General features: G+C 40.9%; 1 protein-coding gene across 9 annotated transcripts in view; it reads right to left on the bottom strand.

Annotated features, from left to right (window-relative positions):
• THSD7B (thrombospondin type 1 domain containing 7B) overlaps positions 1-23,398 on the bottom strand; it is a 454,300-nt gene that overhangs the window by 288,553 nt on the left and 142,349 nt on the right. The gene's annotated exons all lie outside the window — the stretch shown is intronic.

The following is a 23,398-nucleotide window of genomic DNA, read 5'->3' on the forward strand; positions in this document are numbered from 1 at the left end:
TGTCAACAAAAAAGAAGAGTCATTAGGAAAGTTTCCTTAAATCCTGCCCCCTTGCTTAAGAGCACCTAAAAGGGTGCATTTATATGTATTTTTGGTGCCAAGGCAGAGGAGTAAATGGAAGCAACCAGCAATACACAGAAGCTCCAGCCTTTGGGCTGAATGCAGCTCCTGTCCATGCTGGATATCACCCGTAGTGTTAGCAGGGCCCTCTCCCCACCTCTTCCCCCCTTCCCCATCTCTGCCACCCCTGCACTCCCTGCAGGGTCAGCTCCTTGCCCAAGTTCCTCTCCCCATTGCTGCAGCCCTCTCCTGCTCTGCCCACACCGGCACCTTCTGGCTGCTGCCCCTTCACCACATCCACGATGGGAGAAATGAGGGTCACCGTGTCCCACAGGGAGCCCAGTGGAGCTCCGTCCCAGGAGGAACTGGCTTCAGGAGCTGCTGCACGATGCCAATAGGAGCAAGGACACCACGCAGCAAGCCGGCTCCTGGTCCTGGGCTCCAAGCAATTGCCCCAACAGTGAGCAGCAAGTGCAATTACAACTCCTGCATCTATGAAAATGTAAGCTTATTAACACCCATCCATACCTGTTACCTGAGACATCTGCTAACATTTAACTTACCCCACTATTTATATCCCTGCTTAATTAGGCCCCAAGGGTGACGTTTAATCTAATTTATACCAGAGCTCGTTCAGGTTTACTCCAGCATAAGCAAGGTGAGAAGCTGCACAACATGCCCAACGCAAACATTTCTGTTTTCCCTATTTGTAGTTGCCAAAGTTTTCCATGGCTTTAGTTCAGCGAAGTTTTAAAACACATTTTCTCTACGGATTCCTGATTGACCATTTTGCAACGTAGTCTATAACCTGTTGGCTTAACCTAGAAAAACTACAGGTGCAGGGCACTGCTACTCCACAACCACAGGAGTACTGAGGCAAGGGAAAGGTTAACCCGTGCTGCAGTGCTGCTGCCAGACTGCTGCTGGCGTCAGGTTGGCCCCAGCTCCTCTGCAGCCCATGCAACCGCTCCTGGCATAAAGGACAGGAGCTCCCTCCTGGTAGGGATTCACCGAAGAAATAAACTCTCACCTGATCTGAGCTCACTTTAGGTGTGATCCTCAACGCGCACGCAGCTTCGAGAGAGATCAGAGCCCTGCCTCCTCTCCACCTGCATTTTGCCTGGGGCAGATCAGCACTGCCGCAGGAAAAGCAGGAGGATCCACCGCCTCCCTTCATCCCGAGCACGCTCCTCTGTAAGGCACTGGCAGAGCTGCACGGTGTCCCTCGTCCTGCTGCCATGACGCTGGTCGGCCACCTGGGAAGACGAGGTCAGGTGTTTGACACATTCTTTCCCTGCATCCGAGCAAAGTATTATCTGCCCAGCACACCCGATAATCTGTTGAGCAGACAAGCTGGAGTCCGGTGAGTCTCCTCAAAGCCAGGTTGGTGGCATGCCCTGTGTTATGTTGTACATAACTCGTCTGCTTATTCCCCTCCACTCTTTATGGAAGACGAATGAAAAGCTGAAACAATAGAATCCCTCATTGCTTACAGCATCCTTCATCACCAGCAAAACCTGCTCCGCTAACAGCGGAAGACAAATGAGATTATTTCAAGTCCACAGGCATAAATTATGAATATAAATGCTACAGAACATGCTACTTCACACTGTCCCCTGCACACGTGGTCAAGGAAGCAAACTGCGTGTACGCAGGGAGGCAAACAGGATAACAGCATTTTCCTGCCCTCAGCAAGTAACACTTGGCTCATATATATATTTAAATACCCTGCCAGGCAAGATCTCTGATTTCTGGTCAAATTTCTCCTCGTTTCTCAATACCTGTACAATTAAAATTAAAGCAGTGTCCCACTTTACAGCATTGCAGCCCTGGAGTTCCACATTTTTCAAAATGCTCTCTCCGTAAAGCCCGAAACACGCAACTTTCTGAGATCTTTCCCATTATCATTTTTCAAAGCTTGCCTCTGGGTTGGTTTGGGGGGGCTTTATTTGTCTCTAAGTCCCATGTTGAAGTGCTGAGGGGTACAATAAGAATAGGCGTACACTGTTAATATTGCAACTTCTCTCTGGATTTATTTGAAAAACAGTAGAAAGTCTAAAATGAGTAAAGACTGTAGTTTTCCTCTTCATTAAACTTCTTCTCATCCATGCATAAACACCTAATTCTCCACTGAGTTTCCCAGAGTATAAAAGTCATTTGAGAAAGAAATCCAGACAGCGTCTTACTTAAACTCTGTTTTATGAAAACACGGTTGAGTTTCTGCAGCAGGGCAGCCGCAGAAATAGCGGCTGCCATTGCAGTGCTCGAGGTGAGGTTCCTCAGCTGGAAGCTACCCCAGAGGCGATGCCCACAGAGAAGCAAGACGAGCAACAGCCTGCCCCCAAACACCCTGAGCACTGCCCGCACCACCAACACGCAGCAAGGCAAGGGAGTTAATGAACCCTCAACTTCTCTGCCTGTTGTTTCAAAGCAATCAAACCCAAGGATGCAGAGAAAGAGTCACCCGGACTGCCAAGGGACATTTACAGAAGTTAAATGGGGAGCGGGGAGCTGGGGACAGCGAGGAGGTTTTTGCCCCCATGCATGCCAAGAAGCTGGGCTGCAGGTTAGGAGGGATCACTACAACCCTTTGCAGGGCAGCTTCCTATCACTGACTGCCACAAGAGAAATTGGAGGAGACAAAAACTGCCAGTGAGTGGAGGGAGATGCCGCCACGCCAAAGCACCGGGGGAGGAGTGTACAGAGCACTGAGGCTCCCCAGTTCACATTCATGAACCCACCGTACCAAGCACCCTGCTGCACAAAGACACCAGTGGGGCTGGCTCCCAGCCTAGCAGAAACGGTTTATAAAGATTAATGCTCTAGTATAAGCTTCAATTTTTTTCTTTAAAAAAAAAAAACCACTTCCATGTCAGGATTTTTTTTCCCCTCACACACCTGCTGTAAAGTTGGTGGGGTTTTTTCTATTTTAGAGATGAACAGCAAATCATGAAAAAGACATTTCAATTCTCACAACCATGTTAAACGTAAGTTTCTCTACCTAAGATGTATCCAGCAGCACACAGTCCAGGTTTGATGTGAAGTGTAGAGCAAGCAGCAGCCGGCATGGTCCAAACGTTGAGGCTGTGGCCACTGTCTCGGGCTCCCTGTGACTACAGCTGCTCAAGCCTTGCTCTCACACCTAACGGTATTAGCTAAAACTTCAGCTCTGTGACTCCAATTGCCTGCTTACCTAACGTCAATAATCACAGCCCAGGTTTTGTCATCTAAGTTTTGCTGTCGTTTGAGAGCAAACTTTAAAAGCAACAAAATACCAGCAGTCTCAGACCTGCGTTTGGATCTATATTTAAATAATGGGAGATCAATTTCTCCCCTCTCCTGAGGATCAGTCATTAACCTTCTCACCAACGGTTCAGCATTCGCTCAGCACGGCTAGCACAGGAGATGTTAACAGTCATGGTAGTTTTGTGTTAAAGGTTAATCACTTCCATTTCTTTTTTTAAAGGAGAGATAAAGATCTATTGGACTGTTCATTGCACCTCTCTCAAAACAGAGGTGAGATCGCTGACAAAAACCTTTGGTTAATCACCTGAAGGAATGAAAATGCAGGGAGTTTTGCATTATTAATGAAAATCTAGGTAATTAGATAAATAATAGCCTTATTCTGTTGCATAAGGCAGTTAAAGTTGCTTATAAAGCTTCCTTGCAGACCATGTTTCAAGCCGAATTAAAACAACTTTCCCAATTATGAATAGTCTTGCCTTATGCACAGGAGAGTTGCAGAGTTCACCCATGACTGTCATTAAAACTGAACTGAAATGGCTTATTTCATGCAGTAACTTTTTATGTGCTGCCTGATTATGAAGGTTACCTTTCTCACATATATTTTACATCAAAAACGTGAGAGATGCACCTCACTGCAGCTTCAGATTCAAAATACTCAACTGAATTCCAGAATTTTAACCCAAGTCCCAGATCTGAATGAAGCCAGGAAGAGTTGATTTGAACCCAAGCATCCCTCGTTCTAAGTCAAGCCCCACGCTCACCATACTGGCTCTCTGCTGAATTACGAGAAATTCCACTGCGAACATGAAAAATTATTGAAGAACTTCAATCAGGTCCAGAATATTTCATTAAGCTGTCTCTGTTGTAGTTTTCTGGTAAGTAATATTTTGCATGAGGATGCTGGAAAAAGCTTTAGGCATTCCAACAACGGACGCCGTCCCTATGGATGTATTTATGCAATTCAGAAAACCGAAGGAAGGATACACAGGACAGCTATTGTAAATTCAGAGGAAGAACTGCAACTCACTTTGCAATACAAAACATCTTCATAAAATGACAGACCTTTCAACACAGTGCTATGAAAATAAATATGAATCTTCGGTAACCTTTCCCATTTAGTGAACTTCAGCTTCCCATACCAGGGCTGAGCATAATAAGTTTCAACCCAGTGTCTGAACTGAGGCATATCCCTTTCTGTCCTGCATACGACAGCCTCCGCTGACTACAAGCGGGTCTCTCACGTCTGTGCTGCACGCCCCATACGGCCTTGTTCATTAAACGTGCCCTAAGTCAGATAGCTTCAAATATAAAAACAATCATGACATGCACACATTGATGATATTCAGAAAGGATATACCTGATGCTTGGTTAAGAAAAAAGTGCAAAACCGGTACGTGAAGTGCACTCAAACGCACTGGGTTTTAAGATACGGCATTTTAGGCAGCTCTCATTGACACTCTTAGCTCAGAAAAGACCAACAAACAGAATAATAAAACTATTAAATGTCAGGATGCAATGCACTGGCAGAATTTATAGCATGCCAGCACACCTGCACAGCATAATGTTCACTGTTAGTAAGTCTTTCTACTTTTTTTTTTTTGTCAAAACACAAATTCACAACTTTTAACGGTGCAGGTTTATGATATTACAATGAAATCAGGAATTCTCCTTACCTTTCATTAATTCAATCACAAAATTTACTACAACAGTAATAAAACACAGCTCCACATGGAAAAAAAAAATATAGCTAATATATTCAAGGAACATAAAGGAAGAACTACCTGCATATCTCTGAGTTCAGACACCCACAGCCACAGAGAAAAGAAATTTAATATAGAAGACTATGAAACATCTATTCTGCATAACTCCTCAGACTCTACAGTCAACGTTACACATCCAATAATGAAGTCTAGAATAAGAACACAATAGCCAGGATGGCAGCATGACACAGAAATACAGAAGAGCAGATCTGGGCAGCGTCTCTGTTAAATCAAACACCCGGATGATCCTCAAAAGTGAACGACTCCATGGGCTACAGAAAAAAAGCCAAAAAATCTTGATCAAAACAAACACGCTTTCCATTCCTTACATCCAATAATTTGATTAACCCAAGCACATGGGTGAGACACCTGCAGCTTTAGCATGACCTAACTTTAATACACAGTAGAAATAAAACCAAAAAACTCTGGATTACATAGAATAGAAGGTGTATACCCCACAGTGAAACTCCCTGGGATACAGCAGTGGGTACAAAGACTCCAGACACATTTCAGGACTTCTCTCATTGGTGGTTTAAACCTCCCCCCGCCTTTTCAGGCTGAAATTATTTTTGACAATGTGTGCCCAGGTGAACTGACACCAAATTATCATTCAGCTTGACATCTAAGGGTGATCTTCCCCCCCTCCTTGCCATTTATTTGTGGAGGGGCAGGAGCATGAGTGAACGGAGCAGAACCATCACATCACCTTGCTGCGATAACTGGAAGAACACATTGCACATGGAGCTCCCAACACACTCATTTCTCAAAGCATCTTAGAAACGACCACTGGGGTTCGTAACAACACTGTTGTCCCCATGTTACGGACAAGCGTCCACGACTGAGATATTTAAGCAATCCATCTCAGTAATACTGTACCAAACCCCAGGTGTTGGGCCAACTGGTATTTCAACACTGTCTTACAATGGTAGTAATTTTTTAAACTTTTCTAAGATGTTACAGACCCATAAGACTTCAAAGTATACTCCAGTATTTCTATGTCTACAGTGCTGCCTACACATACATTATACTTAATGTATCCACGTCTAGGTGGAATATCTGGAGTGTTGAAAATGGACAACTACGAAGGCCAGTTCTAAGCCTCTTCTAATCAACGACCCTGTAAATCTGAGTGCAAGTACAACGTCCTACTTCTGTCCTTATATTTTCTCCTCAAAGCACAGGGAGCATTTCACACACTGAGAAACAGCATTTTTACTTTCTCTTAGCAATTATCTGCTTCAAAGAAGTCTGTAAAATTGACCAAAAAAGTTGTATCAACCCGAATCATTTCGATTTGTATTGTTTTAATGCCAATTTTGATACAGACTTGCCGCATAACAAAAAAGAGTTCAAATAGTCCATTTCCTGCTTTCCCCCCACGTGCCTTACAGCCTTTCCAAAATTCCTGGACTCCTGCTTCAAAGCGCGAAAAGTCAGGAACAGGTCTTCTTGTACACACAAGTGGCTCAGAAGAGCCCTGGTGTAGCCACACGATAACCAAGTGTTGTTTCTCAGGACCAACACTGGTGGTAACACACCAAAGACTTGTCTTTAAGCCCCTTACTTCCTTTCAGCTCCTTTAGGATGGAGGTCAATTCACTGCCCCAGAAATGGTCAGTGAGTGCAAATGCAGGGCTTTAGCATTTCCCCACTACTTTATTGCAGTACAGCTGGGCAATTAAATATTTAGTACAGAAATCCTCAATATTTAATTACAGACAAATAGCATTCTTCAGCATTTTCACTGAATTTGAAAACAACTTTTCCCATTGTACCTGTCTGTGGGCACTTAATATGACAGTTTTAGATGTATTTACAGCTATTAGAAGTTTGTTCATGACAATATTACAATGAATTAACATATTGCGAATGACTGCTGCACATTACAGTCTTATTATTATAGCCAAGAAATGTAATAAATCATTTTATCATTACTTGATGAAGTAATGAGGAAAATTTACTTGACTTCAGGAAAAAAAATGCAAGAATTTTGAAGCAAAGTTAAAGATGCAATACTGCAATAGCACATTTTTAATCAAAGTTCTTATTTAAAGGAATTTAAATATTTATTTAGTAAGTGAACCTTCACATAAATTTGGTCATGTCAGGTCTAGTAATGACTGTTTTGAGGCTCCTGCTGATTTCAATGACAGTACCCACCAACAATAGTATACTGGAAAGTTGGACTTTTCCATACTACAAGCCAAGGTGAAAACAATCAAATCTTCAGATCACTGCAGAAACAAGGAAGCAAAATTTGTTCGTCACACCCCTCGTGCATCACTGTGTCTACACAGAGCAAGTGATTTCTAATAAGGTCTCACTTCCTTTTCAAATACAGAAAAGCAAAAGTAATAAGCCAGAAGAGAAGATTTTGGATTAGAGTTCCTCCTCACATCTGGACTCCCAAGAGATAATCAGCTAAAGTTTCAAGAGTCCCTTTCTACTTTTTCCTATTTGAAGTCAGCTGTCATAATCAACATATTACCGAATTTCATCCCAGTCACTACCTACCTGCACTCCCACGTGCTCAGTGCTGTAAGAGGCAATGAATTCCAGCAGAACGGTGGTAGCCTCCACCACGCAAAGCTTTTGGGTTGCAGATTGAAGCTGTTAAGTGTCAGAGTTCTCTGCTAATGGGCAAACAATCTCCCAAAACCTATGATTATGCAACTAACACAAGCAGTCAGGAATCCATCACATTTCCACCCTGAATTATCCATTTCAGAGCTGCTCCACCATCCTGAATAAGATTTCTGAGGATGATTACCTGAACTTCTGTCATCCTTAGAAAAATAAAATTAAAAATATTGCTAGATGCAGCATGCCTTTAATTCCATAACTATAACCACACATATTGGGAGGGGGAAGAAAAAAAAATTAGAAGTTACAAATTATCTGCAATTAAGACATCTGTTTTCCCACATATATTTCAATAATTTTCACAAGCCTAAACAAATGAAAGTGATACAGATATTGCGCTTTATAAATCCCAGGTCTTTTTGTTCAAAGACAACAAACTCCCAGACCACTCAGCTTTTGCTGTTTCCACACGTTTGCATGACATTTCTAGCTTTGGTATTTAACCCACCGTGAGAGGTTCATCTCTAACTAGAATGACAGCCAAGACAACTGCAAGCTGAACTACTAGTAGCCAGCAAGAACCTTGAAAACATCTTTTCAGATCATGGATCAACTATCTTCTTTGAATTCAACCTACCCAACATCAAAGCAGATACTAACTTTTGCATGAAAGATACATCAAATAACATAAGTGAATCCTTCATCATCATCTGGCAGGGTATTACCCTCACTCATTGCCAGGTCGTTTGGAGAAAGGACACCCTGTTGGGAGTTACTGGGATGGAGCTGGGACAGAGTAACACAGGATGATTAGGGACAGCTTGAAGATAGCTCTAGGTCCTCACCAGCAGCCGTTGTGGTTGCTTCTCAGCACCAGTCCTTGGGAGAGGCAAGGAAGAGCAGGTAAGACAGCAGCACCTTGTGGCCAGAAGAAACCACGGCATTGGCAGCTCCCTTCCAACCCCCAGGGAGGGATGAGCGCCCACATTCACCTCCCGCAAGTCTCACAGCAGCCAGGGGCGCAGCTACAGCAGCAGACAAAAGACACCGCTGCCAACACTGAGCCTCAGTTCCCTTACACCCAGCTGCTCCTCTTGGCTACTGTATCTGTACTTTACCTTTCTTCTTTTCTTACATTATTTCAAACAAGAAAAACCTTGAAACATCTGTAAAAACAAAGAGCTTAAATCCGACCCGGTGAACAACACTTCTGCAAACACAACTGCGGTGCCCTAAAGGGGCACAGGTGTGAGACAAAAGTTCCTGAGTGAAAGCACTCGCCTCTGCTACTGCTTCATAAACAAAGCATTGATTTTTACACACTTGAACTAGAAAACTTGCTCATAATTAAAACTTAATGGCTTTGAGTAAAAATAGGAACTGAAACGATTGCCTTAAAAGCCAACATATTGTTTATACTGGTATTTGATAAGCCTTTTCTTCCCCTTTCTCCCCTTAACACGCTGAAACTACAGAAAGAAAAAACACTGATTTTAATAAGAGTTAACATTTACACAGGGATTTCTGGCTACTGTCTATGACCACCTGCCTTAGTGGATTTGAAGACCAATCTCCTACACTGCTGAGTAGCTCTCATTTTCTTCTATATAATCAAAAATATTATTTAGTCTCCAGAGTCCTATATTGCACTTACCATACAACCATTGCTCCTTCTATTAAAGGAAAGCAAGGCCAAACAAATATTCCCAACACTTGGTGGAGAGGTTTTCAATAATCCTGAGCTCCCCAAGGGAGCTATTCCACAAGTAGCTCACTAACACATTGCATCTCCCACACAGACAAGTCTCTTACCGAAGACGCTCAGATTCTCAAGCTCGAAGTCACGCAGACTTTTAAATTCTCTTCACTACCTCACGGGTTCCTTTAAATGATTTTATAACCTGCTTCAAAAACACGTTAAGAATTCAGGTGGCATTTATTCCACTCTGGGCATTTACAGCAAATTTTCTAGTTGGTTTTAAGCAGACTAACATTATCTGTACCTACAACGTAGCATGCCACTCTTGTTGCCAAGTAGTTATACGTGCAATTGCTTCTGCAGAGCTGAAACTTCTTTCCTGTAAATACATTATACATTATTTAATACTATATATTGATATCAAAGTACCTATATATAGTATCCTTATAAATATATTATTAACTTGCTGCTTTACAAGTGCTGGCTTCAGTTCATTCTCCTCTCTACATCTGCTGCCACTCCAGCGCCGCAGCGGTCAAACCAAGTTGTACCAAGCAACAACCAGAAAGAAGTTCGAGTGGAAACATCAGTACAGCTGCTTGAGTCAGGTAATCAACAGCTACAAAGAGTCAGTAAATCTCTGTGAAAGAATAAGAATTTACGAGAGCAGACTTCTAACTTGCAAAAAGTCACACATCAGTTCTTCAGCTTGATGTGAAGCCCAGTCTTGCTTCAAATGCTTTGCATCTGAAAAAACGGCAAAGCAGGGGAAATGATGGCAAATTAAACACAGTAACAACGTGCACCTATTAAACACAACACGCAAATTCAGTCATATACAGCGTTATCACAGCTCATTTGTTTTAACTTGTTCAAATATTTATGTCTTAATGGAATAATTGCTCATTATTTGGTGCATAAGTTTTTGTGTATATGAACATGCATACATACAGAGAAGCTAAACAGGCATGAAAATAAACTTTTGGACAAATCTTCAGCTGTTGCAGCTTGCCACAGTGCCCACGTAAGCCCATTTCCAGCAGCTCAGGATGTGGCTGTATGTGCCACCTCGACTCAGCTCCAAGAAGAACCAGGCTCCTTCAGGGAGCACTGACTGATGGAATCAGACACTGGCAGAATACCCAATGCAAAACACTAACAATTACTTTGCGACAAAAACACAACATAGAGACATAAAAGAGCTAAACAAGTTAGAGACACTGTTGAACATCACGCACTGAGAGCAGCCTCCCTTGCAGGATCCTGATCCGTTCACTACCCGGAGCATCCCTAGCTGGGCTGGAATCACTCCAAGTGTATTCCACAGATCAGACAGAGTATTTCTTTTTCTTTTTTTTTCCCCTCTAATCAGAGAAACAGAAATATTTCCTTGTTATTTCAACAGAACAGAATTTCAGAGTTATTCCGATAAGCAAAAAACTACAGCACACAGTCAGAAAATGTCCTTCTTTGATTTTCTTACTTGCCCACGCTATGATGCCGGCTGCATTTTTGAAACTGGAACTACTACCAGGAAAAAAAAAAAATCTTTCAAGGCTAGTCAGATGAAACACCTTTCTAATGTAAAAACATTTCCCTCATAGCAACAATAACCTCAGACCATCCTAACTGGGGCAATTTCAAAGTGAGCAGACTACCACAGCTGAAGACCCACAGACAGTAACAGGGGGAGAAAAAAGGATAAAAGACCATCCCTATTTTCCTTTCATTTGCTATCAGTTGTCCTTGCAGGTTTCATCTACCTTGGGAAAATTTCTTACTACCTTGAAGGCATATTTAATTTTGAAACAATTATAAAATCTGAAGTTTGTTCCATTTTTAAAAGTGGATGTTTCTAAAATGTATTTTTGTTTTCCTTTTTTTTTTTTCAATAAGCTGAAACATTTTGTACTTTCACACTAACAGTGCTTTCTCATTCCCTGAAATTATTGAAAGGTTACACAAAATATTTGAGCTAACTTTGAAACCCAGCCAGGCAGAAGTACATATACTTAGGTCTTCTCTTCACAGGAACACCGACATGTGAGAGAGCAACAGCATCTTTTCTGGAGTCTGAGGCACAGAAATCCAAACTGCACGGAGGACTTAATCATTTCTGAGTGCTTTTTAATACTAACATACAGAGGTCAGCACAAGTCACATCACGGTGCACTTGGGTTTTGTCACTCAGTACCACAAAGGATTTGAGCGTTATCAAACCATGGGCTATGGCACAAACAGGACATGGCATCAGATAAAGGCTTTCTATAGAAAGCCTTCAAAAGAAAATCAATATTGTATTAAACTTTTGAAGAGATCTTAAAGAGACCTTATTTGGTTTTATTTCCAATATTTCTGCAGAGGTGTCAAAGGCCCTTGCAAACATCCTTTTTTTTTTTTTTTTAAAACCTCCATTAGCATTTATAACTCCATCTGAGAGACACACTAAGGAGCCTGATGTTCTGTCCCTGAGCACTTCCAGATACCAGGGAAGTTGAACAACACTGAATATGATACGAGTATCAGGTCCCAAAAAAGAACAATCAAGTTTAACATGGGACAACGAAAAAAGAAAAGAGAGAGAGAGAGAAAGATTCCAGCACAAAGACCATTTCTACATGGTAAATATAAAGTTATTTGCCTGCAAACCAGTGACACAAGTCTTGGCTCCAGAACTCACACGCTCAGTCCTTTTAGACCACTTTAACTCTGTTTTAAACCAGCGAAGACTGCCTTCCAGTGCTGCAAAATCGAATCAATCGCTGATTGACTAGTCAGCAGGTACTGATTTATAGTGTGCCTGAACTGACCTGAAGGAAGTGACAGCTCTGGCTAGAAGAGAGGATCAGTGAATCCAAAGATTAAGCTTTTTTTCAGTAGAAACTACCTACCAGATACTTTCCACAAGTAAGCTAAGGCTATGATTCTACAAACTACTATATATATATGTATATACACACATACAAATATAAATATATATATATATATATATATATATAAAAATCTGGAATATCAAAGTAATAATATTGAAAGCTGAAAACAGACTCTACTCAAGGTTTTTCATTTTCACTAAGGTTATTTCAAAGTATGTTGATTCTCACACATCATATTACTATGATACGAGAGAACCAGGAAGGTAGCTGAAATACAGTTTATTTCCAGATAGTGCCTCTAGAGCAGGAAATTTATTTAAAGCTAAATACAAAACCATTCACGCTTAAATCATCAAGAAGCCTTACACTGACTTCAGTTGGTTTCAAAAGTTTCATGTTTTGTATTTTCTCTTTTGGCTGCATTCATACAAAGAGGTGATGAGGGCAAAAAGGGCACAGAGACTGAGAATGCATTAGAGGTGTTGTACGCTCAAGCAGCAAGAGGTTTTCCCTCATGGTTGCACATCATACACACTTGTCCTACACAAACTAAACTTTACTCTCACTCGTAGTTTGAATAAGGCTATCTATCCAGTATAACATTCTTATAGAACATATGGTTGGGCTCAACCATGCCAGGTCAGGTAACTGTTACTACATCATGGTCTCAGGCAAGAACCATTAACATGCAACAAACATTTTAGATACTTGTATCTACTATCAGAGTTTATTGCTTGTATCCTAGTTAGTATGCAGCATGATACAAGACTCACTAGAGGCGATATCTTGCACTGGGTTAATCAACAAGTCATCAAAGAGATGGAAGAGAAGGGTTTTAGCCTTCATTGAAGCATGGAGTAATTAAGTAGTCAATTAAATATAGGAAGTGATGTACATTTGGATTTCCAAAGAAATAAAGCAATGCCTACTTTAATTAAGGTGACTGGTCACACTAACCCCTGAATAATAAACTAGATTTTGATTAAAAGGTTAATCTGTCTATGTATCTTGTCAGACCTCAAAAGAGAGATTGACCATAAGTGCAAGCATACTTATGAAAACTCTCCAATTAACGCTATCAGAAGCATCAGGAGTGCAAGAAAATGAAACACTTGACCACCAAGAAATGCTCCAGAATATCAGGTAGAAAAAGGAAGAAAAATCTTTCCAGTTTAACCTTCATAAATATGCAAGTAAAGGAAGGCTTTAACTCATTTTTTCCCATCTGCAATTTTACTATTTTGAATTTTGTAAATAAATCAGTATTTGCATTTAGCAATAACTGTTTTGAGGTAAGCATGATCTTGAGTTACCTGGATAAAAACAAGCAATTCTCTTTCAGAAGCGTGACAAATCCATAGAGCAAGGGCAGTTGTGAGCTAGCAGTAGGCACCCTAGCTTGGACACAAGTTTTCCAGGGCATGTGAAGACTGAACATATTCCCCATATTTCCTCCAGCAAGGCCAGAGGATTGCTCACAATCTAAGGATCAGGATGAGTAGAAAAGTGTTGGTAACAAGAAGAGTTCTCCGTTATACAAAACAAAATATTGGAGAGCACATCTGGCTCCCGAGCATCCCCAGGGAATTTATTACCTGCATCCACCATCTTGCTGGAAATCCATACCAGCAGTGGTTCCCTGTTTTTTTTTCCAACCTCTTCAAGTGACTTCCCCCCCCCCCCCCCCCATACTGTTTTCCTACTGGAAACCTCCTTAAGTGAGGCAAAGTCATCATCTCCCCTTATTCGTGTATCTTCACACACTGCTTGTTCTCATGGCATTTGAGTGTAATGTTAATGACAACAGGGAGACCAACATTATCTGTTGGTCTTTAAGAAGCTAGGTTGTCATTCAAACTTCATACTATCAGATGGTACCTGAACTCTGCAGTTGTCTAATTTACTTCTTTTTCTCTCTTTCTCCTATATGCATGATTTCCTCTCAGAAAATCACAGGCTCTTACAGATGAGGCTACCCTTTTCAAGAAAAAAAAAAAAAACAACTTATACTCTCTGGGTACTGGCTCAAACACATCACAAATACCCAAAAATGTGTCTTCCAGGTTAAAAAAAAAAAAAGAGGGGGGTAAACTTGATTTTTATTTTATCTAAGATCCCTCTAAAAGTCAAATATTTCACTTCCTCCATGAAGTGGCTACAATAAGCTAGAAACTAGCAATGGCTACATTTCCCCTACTCCACAAAGTCTAGCCCTCGATCTTAATTCAAGGTTTCCTAACAGCAGCTCTTTTTGAAAATTAAAACATTCTGGGATGTGCATTACTTCCGCTGGTTAGGACTGGTCTCCCATAGGAGGAAATAATGGAAGCTATAGAACTCCATATATCTTAAACTGCTTCCTACAAAGTAATTTTCCTCAGTCATAACCTTCAGCATTAAAAAAAAAAAAGGAAAAAAAAGTCCCCACCACCCTCACCCCAATCTCTACGGAAAAGTATAATGTAAAAACACATATCTCCCACTAATACATCAAGAGATCATGGTCTACGCTTTTCACAATTACTCAAGGATTTTAATGTGACACATAACAAACACTTTCTGCTTTTCTCTTCATTTTTCTTTTCCAAACTTTCAAACATCACCACCGCGTTTATCACAGAACAAAGACTCCTCGTCGCCATAAGTCACAAAGCTTCCGGAAGCTAAACTTCTTTAAGCCAGTACAGACTCTGTGTAAGGAGTTCAAACCCTGCTCCCAACTTTTCAAGAACCCGACACCAACCTGCTCTGTTGTTCAGCAATCTGCGCATCTCTCGAGGCTGCCTGGAGAAAAAAGCCAAATTCGTAATTCTTCCCTGCAGAAGCAGATGCCGTGCTACCTCAAAGTACACGGAACTACAACAAGTATACGACTCTCCACTGAAGAGCATATGTACAGCTAACTTGAAATATTCTGATACAGGCTTTAGGGAGATCAAGAGCAGCTCTGAGGATGGAAAGGAACCAAAAATTCCTATTATCTTCTTTTCCATTCTGGTAACTCGGTATTTTTCCCTTGAATGTACTTTCCTTGAATGCACGTCTGTATGACAAATGAGAATCCGTCCAAATCTTCTATAAAACCACGCAAAGCATACAAAGCATTATATAAAACATAAAAATAGCCTAACAAATAGAAACAATAACAACTTCCTAGCAGATACGGCATAGTCACTCCAGGTTCAACCACATTAACCTTTATTTTGCACAAAAAAAACACTCCACCCGTAGAAGTCTGAATACTCACATCTACTCCGATGGCACACAGGCTACTGCGAGACGTACAAGATATAATGAACGATAACAAAGCATCTCTCTGGGAATCAAGGTCAGCTTCAAGAAGTTACCTGAAGTCCAAGCAACTTCAAATGCGTTCAAGTGCTGTTAAGTCCTTTGCTGAACTGTGGTCTAAAGGAAATCCAGATCCAGAAAAATAACGAGAATCGAGGTCAAGAATTGATAAAGCAATCAGGGCATGGGAACAACAAATGAAACTTTTTCATCTCAGTAGGATAAACAAACACAATTTTATAAATATTTACAAGCCTATCATCTAACGACTGGAGGCTATTATTTACTTTCTACTTCTCCAGAAAGTTTAAAGGACTTTAAGAATATAAGTCAGGTTTCTCTCGTTACTTTAAAATATCATTTGGAAGGGAAACTTAAGTCTAGTTTTCTGAAGTTCCTTTTCTGGATCTCAGAATGGCTCAAAAACGTGGCTTAACTAGGAGAATTTGGGTTTTATTCTCTCTTTTTCCTCACATAACTATTTGCACAATTTTGATGAATAAACACAAAAAGAGCACGGTCAAATCTAAAATAATGCTGTCACAGCAAAAATAAAAATTTAATAATGAACTGCAAAGACCTACTGTGGCACTCAGTGCTTAAACCCAGAAGGATTTTTTCATTTATTAACACCCTGTCCTTGTTCAACAGCATACTAATGAAGTTAATCTAAAGGCTAAATTTCAATTATGAATCACAGAACCGCATCTCTGCTCCCTGATTGCTCGGATAATCTGAATCAAGCATTCTCCTATATGAAGCACAATGGTTGACTGCACATAAGAGTTCCTGAAACATCAAAAATATTCAGTCCAGAAGGTAAAAACTGACAAACACCTGTTTCCACATCCATTCAATAACTCCGTGGCAAAGTAATGATTTCTAATAACTTGACAGACTGCTTGCTCACTTAAAATATGCAGCACAGGTTTGAACAATAAAAGGAACAGCAAATGTTTAAACCTCCCAGGCTTGCAGCCAAGACAAAGTCTTCAGCCAGAGTAAAAAAGGGTTTCCATTTGCTAAAATAATTTAGGAAAAAATGTTTTCCTCCCGAGTACCTACAATGCATTTGTCCTGGAACAAAACCTGAAAGAACCACCACGGTAAAACTGAGATTGGCGGGAGACAGTGCACCACCTGACAATTAATATGCATGACTACAGACCGAGATGTGTTGTTTCACAATGTGTCAGCGCGGCTCAAATAAGAGCTCAAGCCACAGAACTGGAAAGAACGCAAAATATGAGTAATAACAACGACCTGGATCATTTGCTTCCAATTGCTTCTGCAAACAGAATAATGATGAATGCTCACACGAGCACCAGCCATGCTGCTATCACATTTGAAAGACAGATATGAAGGAAGTATTGCATCTGCTTTTTAACAAGAAGAAATTGAGCAGTCTGATTTTTAACCAAGAGGACAAGGAATCGAAGGACTGCTTGCTCCACATGGGAGGTAATGGAGTGAACGGAAACCAGACCATCGGAAAAGCAAGATTTTCAACTGGTAAAAACACGGGGCAAATAAAGCTGAGCCTTCCCCATGACCTCTCAGAAGAGTTTTTACCATACAGCACATGTGATACTGGATAATGTAACAATATATATTACATATGACAACTCTGGGGTCAATTCCTCCATTTCTCATGGGGAAGGAAATCCAGAAGAATAAATGCACTGTATAACGAGCCATTATCTGACCATCTCTAGGAATTAAGACTTCGTCCTTGATTTGCAAGAAATCCATGTACAAGACAGTGACAAATTCCTCCAACATACACACCTATCCACTCTCATCCATATGCCGGGAGACAAGCTCGGAAGTGGAGAGATTTCCAAGACTTGCTACCACCCAACAGCACTCAAACACAGGTCAGATGTATTCAACTACTTTTTCACTGAATAGCGGGATCTTTTTTCCTACCCTCTCCAAGTTAGAGGAAGGAAGTCACACACACACACCCCTTCACAGCAGCCACTGCAAAACTAAAGGCTTCTATAGTCTTAATCAACCAACATTAATCCCAACAATTCTTCAGTTCTAGTTTTTCAGGATATAGGCTCAAATTGTACGCATTTTCTACCTCCAGCTTCAATCTACTATTATCACTTTTCCCTGCCTTTATCCTTCAAGTGCATGTCACCCAGTGAGTATTTATCAGTACCCAGATAAACCTCTGATTTAATAAAATTAACAAAAAAATGAAAATAAATCCTTATAATTAAAAAAAAATCATTTTTTTTTCCAGATTGCCAGGATATTCACAACCTTATCTGGTTTTGCCTGCTACAACACTGATATATATGCAAAATGATTCAGAAACTACATCCTTTCAAAGCACTAGATCTTCTCATTGTCAAATACCAAAATGGGCACCTTGCTTTGTGCCTGGCGGGATGCTGTGCAAGTTTTTCTCTATGTCTTAGTCCTTAAATAAGCTGTTTCTCAGCGGTACACTCAGATTTGTCAGACCGAGCAATAGGTAGGCGCATGCACTTCGCAATACGCTTGGTGGAAGCAGGGCAGTTGTCTTTCATGGTTCCTACAGAAATACATCTTAATTGACTAGCAGTATTACACCACAAATGAGCCAGAAAAAAAAAAAAAAAAAACAGCCAGCAATAATGACAGCCCACTAGAAATAATCTGTTTTCTTCTGGGTAAACTGTTCAACACTAAAACTTATTATCTATAAAAGCACCTTTTGAATCACTTTTGTTTTGCCCTGTGGAACCTTAATGTTTCTGTTGGTAATATAAATTTCTGACTCACAGTACTGCCCTCGTCTGTAAGACTGCGAAAGAAAGCAAAGGAAGAGATGAAAACAGGGAAACACAGAACTGTTGTTATTATTAAACCTTTAAGTTACAGAGTTAATTCCAGCTAAACGCGTTTGTCTGTTGCACTGTTTATATGAAGTGGATTTTTTTTGTTCTAGAAAGGAAATCAAATTGTTGCATCCGAGCACCAAACAACTCCATGGTCATCTATATCCGCGCCGACTGTACTTCCACTGCAAGTAATCTGTTAAACAGCACATCCCCAGCTGGGGACTGTAATTAGGGTGCAAACTGCCATACAATCCCCTTGCCAGATTGATGAAGGAGACCTCTTACAAGGTGATCCAGAAGGCAGTGCTGAGACCATTAATCATTTATCCGGTGAGGAGAATACAAAAAGCTCTGCCATTGATAGCATTATATTGGAAAATATCTTGACAAAACTAGCACCGGAAGAATAGCAAAGTTTTGATTAAAAGGTCAGACATTAGTTATAGTGTTACTTTAAATATTTCAGGCAAGTTCCCACACACACACACACACACACAAAAAAAAAAGATTTTCAGCAGAATTTGACACTCATACTTCTGTTCCTCCTTTTAAAAGCTTGATAATGATCAGGTCACAGCTTTTTTAGCTCCGCTAGCAGCATCCCCAGATAGCAAACAATTGTAAGAGTAATCCACTGAGCCACTTTAAATGCACCGCCAGGCTGCCAGTATTTCAACCCGCAGCTACTTATCTTAGGGGATCTGAATCCACTAAAAAGGCAAACATTTTTGATAACAGGCAGTTAAAGAACTGGTTAGCACAAGAATTCAGCCTACAATGAGAACACCGAACCCCAAACACCTGCATTCTGCGGTCTCCTCTGAGCACAGGGTCTCGATGCTGCCAAACAGCCATCAGCTAAAATTTCTTAAACATGCTTGTTGTACAGAAACACCTAAAGTACTTAAAGTTGAGTTCAGGCTTAAATGCCTGCCTTCTTCATTCTTATTTGGTCCAATAAAGAAGCCCCCACCGTCCTTACAGAATTCATGAAACTATTCTGACAGATAAACAGGGAAATGCAAAAATCAACATCATTTACGTAGTCGAAGGGTCTTGCTAGAGTCTGAAGTGTGTTTCTTTGGAAACAAATCTTTAACCTTCTTTAGATACAGAACCTCATGTTTCACTTACCACACAGCACCCGACAAGACAGCCAGCCTCCAGACTTTCTGAGCTGTGTCCACCTGCAGACATCCACACACATTTAACCAGAGCACAGCTGGAAGAGGAGCAGGGGAAAGGCAAGGCGCTGGGCTGCGCTCACTTGCCTCCCTCGAATACCCAAGAATTTCATGGACTGGCGTAGGAGACTTCTGCCATTTCAAACGCAAACAAAATCTATCCCTTACAACTCTCTACCAGCCTAATAGGAAATACGTTTTCCTGTAGAACACGCAAAAGGGAGGAAATTTAATCCAAACACATCATTACATAGTCCACTAGGATTTCTTACAAACTCTAGGAAGTGCTCCACTGAAAGCAAGCTCCAAGTGACTAAGTCTAAAAGGCATATTGGAAAAATAACTGCAATAGCCAAATCTAAATAGTTTTCCACAGATCATCAACAAGCATATCTGAAATAAAGAGGAAGAAAAAATTCTGCCACCTGTTGTTACAAAGTTAAACCCATTTAAAGATTTTTTTTTTTTAAATCTTGTTTGTTTTAAATCATCATATTTCCCCTACGACTCTCCTCCTTCCCTAGAGATGAGAGGATTCTTTCTAAGGACACGGGGAGGGAGGCAGAGTAGTGAGAGCATCACAGTGGTGAGGAGAGCCTGGAAAAAAATTTAGCGTCAAGTGACTTTACAAAAGATTCTTTTGCAAAAAGAACTGTAGAAATGATGAAGAAGTTAATTCTTTCTGCAACACAGGGAAACTTTTTATTTCCAAACCCTTGCTTGCACAAATAAGCATGCAATTAATCTATTGAATACGTTAGTTAGAGAAGGAAAGCAGAAATAGCTTCGCTATCATTATACAGAATCATACAAGCAGCTGAGGAAATCCAAGTTCCTTAAAAATTATTGCCACAATGAACACCATGATCTATTTCAATAGCAAGTTCTACCACATATCCCCGATTCCCTGAATATTTACACGTTTCCAATATAGCCTGAACCAATGGTAAGCATTCAGCAACATAGTGCAAGCATACATAGGATACTTCATGTATTTTAAGCCAACATACCTCTTTAATAATCCTGTAACATTAAAACATCAACTAGAGAGAACAGAGCATAACTCGCAAACACAAAGATGCCAGCCTGAAGATGGAAGATCAAGCATGACATTTACTGAAAGGCCGTGATAATACCGTATCAGGAACTTTTTACCAAAATTTAACATCAAAAAAAAAAAAACCCACACCTACAGAGTGGTCTCTACGCTGGATGGCTCAAGGCACTGATGGTATGTGCTGCACTACCTAATTCCTGCTGTTGCCGTTTCTTCGAGCTTGATCCTGCACCGTCTGTGGCAAGGGAATGGAAAGTCCTAAACGCAGCACACAACTAAAGTAATGCCACAACACTTCAGACAGTTAACACCCAAATTACCAGCGTGTTGATCTGATTTTGGAGTAGCAAGGAAAAAAAAAAACGGCCCCCATTTTTGGGATCTTGCTGTGTCATCCCTTACGGGCATTAACATCGCCCTCCTCCACAAGCAAGCCCTTAAAGATTCTGATCCGTTATCCTTTAAAGGGAGCAATTAATGCTGCTATTCAAAGTTTCTGACCTTTAGCTCTCAGTCCCAGTAGGGTTATTCAGATTTTTCTTTTTAAGTTTAGCTGAAAACAGTAACTATTTGCATCTTCCTAAAGGCAGACGTGCAATAATCCTAACCGCAAACTGGAGTCAGTTTCAGAGAAGTAATTCCCAAAGCTTTCACCTCCAAACACGCTCTTCTCTTCAAGACCAGATGCTTTCCAAATTCTGCTAGCATTTCCAGATCGCTTCAGTTTTGATGTTCTCCCTTCCAGAGGTATTTTAGCAAATAGCATTGAAAATGCTTTCAGAGCAGCATGAAGTTTCACATCCCATGCTGCATTCCTCCTCCTCCTCCTCCGCAGGAGGATGACCAGTGCTATGATTATTTTCAGCGAAGCCGCAGCATTCGGTTCAATTTCCTTTCTTTCTACTGACACTGCTCCCCGCTCCATTTTCCTGCCCCCCTTTCTTTTCCTTAAAATTATATGCCCAGCTTCGCTGTTGCTTCTTTTAGGAACATTCCTAAGGAAATGTCACAAAATCAAATTAATGTAATTACTATTCATTGCCTTCATCTAATTTTTACTTTAAAACCACCAAACAAGGAGAAAAACTGAGCATGGTATCTTCAGAACTGACCCACATGGGCATCTTGCACTTTCTTTTCGAAGTATAATTAACACATGCTGTCTTTTACGAGGCAAAAATTCCCACACACACACACAAAAAAAACGCACCCCATACAGTCAAAAACAAATCATCAATTTCAACCCATCGATACTTCTGTGTTAAACATCCCTGACAGGAAAGTCGTTACAGCTCATCTGGAAGACTGACAGGCCGAGATTCCTCTAGACCCAGAGAAAGGGTACTCCAGAGCCGAGAATGATCCAAAGAAAAAGACAAAAAGTTACACCTATGTAAACGGAGAGAGAGCCGGGCTGAGCTAGCGCCGTGCAGGGAAGAGGCAATCAACTTGACAGTAAGCGTAATTAGTGTTGTACTTCCTGCCAAGATTAGACATGATATAAGCACATATATCAGATGAATTTGACGTGATATATTACTACTGCTGTGCCCAAATATATAAAACGGGGTGAAGAGTGAATTGCCTGGCTTTTGGATGGGTGGGAGTGTATTTTTTTGTTACTATTTTATGTTAAGGGAGGAAAAAAAGTATTTGACATGCCATTTCTGTCTCCATCTTATTTGTTCATTAAAGTTTCCTCTCCTTTCTAGCTTCTATTTCCATCATGATCAGAGTGACATAAAACATCCTCTTTGTTGCCGCTCACTAAAATCGAAGCTGCATCATGTCTCTTTTTCATGTCTTTTCTCCCCTCCTTGTCATTCAGAGGTTTCAATCCATTGGCTTTCTGCACGCATTTGCAGTCCGAGCCTGTTTCTCAACACCAGCCTTCTTGTTTACCTCTTCTCTTTCTTGTTTTCACCCACCAAAACTCCTTCCCCTGTCATGTATCAGCTCCAAATCGCCACCATCTCATGTCACTCACACACCAACCCCTTTTCGTTGTCCTCACGCCAGACTCCCATCTTTGCAAACGACCACTTAGTATGAGTAGTTTCCTATTATTTTAAACACACGTCTACTGTTTTCCTTTCCACGAACCACACATTTACCTCACCACTCTCCGTCAACTCCTAAAGCTCCTCTGCATTTGCTCTTTCTTCCACCAGGTTAGCCTCAGCACGGTGGACTGTCCCAGCCCACGTCTTTCTTGCTCACTGCAGCACACTGACCCAACATTTGAGACTCGTTTCAGATCTCTCTGCATTTAGCAAAACGAGACAAATTAGTGAGACGCTGCACTAACTGCTGCAAAGAAATCTGTCCCTACCCAACTCCAGCCCCAAGCTCCACAGACACAAAACACAAACCACAGCATGATCTAAACTGTCAACAGAAGCCTCAAAAACCCTTATTTGAGAGTTATCCCATCAAACACATGTTTCTAATACCTAATTTAGGCCCAATACTTGAAAAGAAGAAAGAGAATCATGCCCAACTCGACACAAGAGCAGAAATAACAGGAAGACAGGAATCCTCAAGGCTCTTAGGGCTGGACCTGAAGATTAATGGGCTTCTCTGTTCAGTTGCCGAACTGCAAAAATAGTGAAGATGGAAAAGAAAAAACTACCCAAACCTGAACACCACCCCTTCCCAAAAGGAAAAAAAAAAAAAAAAAAGAACTGAATGAGAACTGAATGCTTATTTTCTTTCTAGCTTTTGCTAGAAAGCAATCCTAAAGTATTCCCTTAGAAGCTGCCAAGTCTTATTCCAGAAAAGTGACCACTTCACCGGGGGGGAGTTTAA

This window comes from Anser anser (genome assembly GCF_964211835.1).
Source record: "Anser anser genome assembly, chromosome: 6".
Taxonomy (NCBI): Eukaryota; Metazoa; Chordata; class Aves; order Anseriformes; family Anatidae; genus Anser; species Anser anser.